Source organism: Penaeus japonicus, unplaced genomic scaffold (assembly GCF_977035675.1).
Source record: "Penaeus japonicus unplaced genomic scaffold, GWHDUDI00000001_assembly GWHDUDI00000012, whole genome shotgun sequence".
Lineage (NCBI taxonomy): Eukaryota > Metazoa > Arthropoda > Malacostraca > Decapoda > Penaeidae > Penaeus > Penaeus japonicus.
Window position 1 is genome coordinate 7,338,115 of NW_028234414.1, and position 3,279 is coordinate 7,341,393.

Sequence of the window (3,279 nt, forward strand, 5' to 3'; positions counted from 1 at the left end):
CGCCGCCGGGCTTGTATGCACTGAGGCGAGCCCGCCTGTGTCAGCGTGTGCTGACTCGTGAGAGAATGTGCCAACGAGTGTTGACTCGATCCTTATATCAATGCAAGAAGTGTAACATGCGCAGACCTTGGCCTCCAAAATTAGGCTGACCATCTGCAATGATCGAGTTGCTATATCTCGTGTCAGGTTAGATGATAGTTTAGTTGATTAGCGAAAAATGGTCACTTCATTATTTCTAACTTGTAATATTGTAAATAATTGTAACTGACGGGTACCACTTATATCAACGGAATTTGGTGAACAATAATACAACTTTCACTATTTTTTTTGTTCTATTCTCCTTATTTTTTCTTGAAAGAGCACTAACTAAGAGAACAGCAGTCCAAAAAGGATAATAATTTAAACTAGGTAAATATTATGAAGTTACACAAACTATGTGCGTTAGCATGTACTGGTTCATGTATGTGGAAAATAAGGATTCCCTCATTTAAATGAAGTTCCACGCTGTGTTACTTTCGAGATTCAATAACAGGACTTGCAGAAATTATTATTCTATTGATAGATTTAACTGTAATGTGAGAAAACAGCAAGAAGGATCTGAAGTAATTTCGTATACTAGTATAACAATTTTGTTTACGCTCTCGTTTATTTTCCCCAAGTCAGCTTTTGGACAAAAATGTCTACTGTTGATTCAGCCTTCCATCAACCTTTTCTCTTTGTTGTTCCATGGGAGTTGGCCGCCGGCTGTAGAATGGGTTTATTTGCTTGTTGGTCAGGTAGATTACGTGCTTAGGAGGAGAATCGTAAACGTGCAGCAGAATCTCCAAGAGACAACGGTGGCGGGAGATTTACAATTCGCAACAAAGGGACATGTGATTGCAATAATTATTTTGATAAAAGCAAATGATTTTAACTCTTACGTTCGTTGCTTGTACGCCTCATGCTCGTGCGATGCCATAAAATTTGTCAAAAACGTCCACAAATTGCAACTAGTCCTATCCCTAAGCCTTCAGGCCAGAAACGATAATGCCAGCGTCTTTATACTAATATTGTCACTGTCATGACAAACTGATTTTTATGCTGCTGGCTTTTAGTATGTATTTTACATATGGGTGAAACTGTATTGGCGAGACCAAGTAAAATGTTCGACATAAATGGAAAACATGTCAACTTGAAACAGTTTCTGACTTGAGACACTGTTTTGGTGTCCCGCCTGTTATCATGTTAGTTGTCAAGAAGTCACTGCTGGAGTGTGTCGAACAAGTCCTCACTAGATACAAAATATACGAAATGACAGCCAACTTGGGGGACAACATTTCAAAAAGAGTTTATCAGACTGACTACTGCGAGGTAAATATTATGAACCGAGCTCATTATGACAAACGTACGAAATAAAGTATACATGAGATCAAATAACTTCACAGCAATAGAGATGTAAATTTTGAGGATTAAATGGAAACGCGTTAATTTCATCTTTTCCTTTGTGAAGTTATCCATTCGCATTTATACCTTTCTTTACAGGTAAATATTACTTAGAGCTTACATTACGTTAATCATATTGGTGTGAGTACTTGTGATTCCTTGTATTTGTAGGTGCATTGTATATATATATATATATATATATATATATATATATATATATATATATATATATATATATATATATATATATATATGTGTATGTATATACATGTGTGTATTTGTGTGTGTGTGTGTGTGTGTATGTGTGTGTGTGTGCATGTATGTATATATACATATACATATATATATATATATATATATATATATATATATATATATATATATATATATATACATAATCATATACATACATACATACATACATAAAAACATGCGTTTGAGTGTGCAAGGTCAACCGCAACGGAGATTACTGCTGGATCATCTACACGAAGACAGCTGCAGTATCAGGGACCTTAGGAAAATTATCTATACCCTGTCTTACTGAAAGTCTTCTCGAAATTTGATATTCCTTCTAATTTCAACAGATCCTCACGACTCTCCCAAGCTCACTCTTTGAATAATATGTCATTTGTTCTGTCCTTTATCCTTACCAGCTGGAGGTGACAAGAGAGCAGAAACCCGGCGAATATAGGGATATATTCGCTATGGCGAGTATAGGGATTCTTCGACGCCATTGGAGGCTGACATCCCTCGCGCGGCCTCTCGCTCACGCGTTCAGTGTCGTCCACCGCTGTCAGGGAGGTCGGCGTGTCGTGTATTTATTTATTTTTTTGCTCTTTTTTCCTTTCATTTTCAACCAATCATTAACTAATGAGAAAAAACTGTTATCTCAACATATGTTTTCCAAGTAGCTCCATCTTGGGGTACGACGCAGTTCGAGATCAGCTTCAGCGGGAATTAAAGGCGCCAAAGTATTTCAACTTCGCTCAAGATGTCGTTGGTGCTTGGGCAAGCAAGAAGGTTAGTCAATGATATTTAACAGGTTTTGAAGTTATCATTTAAAGGAAATTAATCCGACATCATATCCAAACGTGGTTTGCGGATGAACAAAGATTAGCCATTACTTGCAATCACATGGTTATAAATTTCCTTCTTTAACATACTTAATTATAATTATTTATATGTCTGAACTTCCTAATGTCATTGATTTTAGCCCACACATACTGCCCTGCATTTTGTTGGTGATACAAAGGAAGTCGAAGTAAACTACGGCGACCTACACACCGAAGCCATCGCACTGGCCACTGCCTTGTCCAACCCTTCTCCGCCAAGATGTGCTCTTGTCCTCCTGCCCAAGATACCAGAGTGGTGGGTGGTCAATGTGGCAGGCTCCTGGTGTGGTAATCCAAATCATTTTATTATTTGTTAATTAATCACCTAAATGCAATAAGAATATTGTTAAAGCGAGTACTTCCACTGAGCTGATAAGTAACTGTCTTCAGTTTTGGTATACTATCTATTGTATATACTGTACTTGTTAAATTTTTTGTGTGCACCTCTTATCTAGCTCTTTCTATCATTACCGTTATACTGATCTGAAAGAGAAAAAGGGCACAAATATTTACTGTATCTGACATCACAGGTACTATGATATCGTTTGGGACAATTCTTCTAACTCCAGCTGATATTGCTAACCGCTTAGAAGATTCTGGTGCAGACTGCATTATTTGTGACAGTGAAACAGCAGCAAGACTGAACAATGTCAGCAAAAATGTACCGCTAAAAATTGTCGTTGCTAGGGAAGGAGCGGGTGCTATATATGTGTCATTAATATTCTAGTTTCATAATTAACAATAA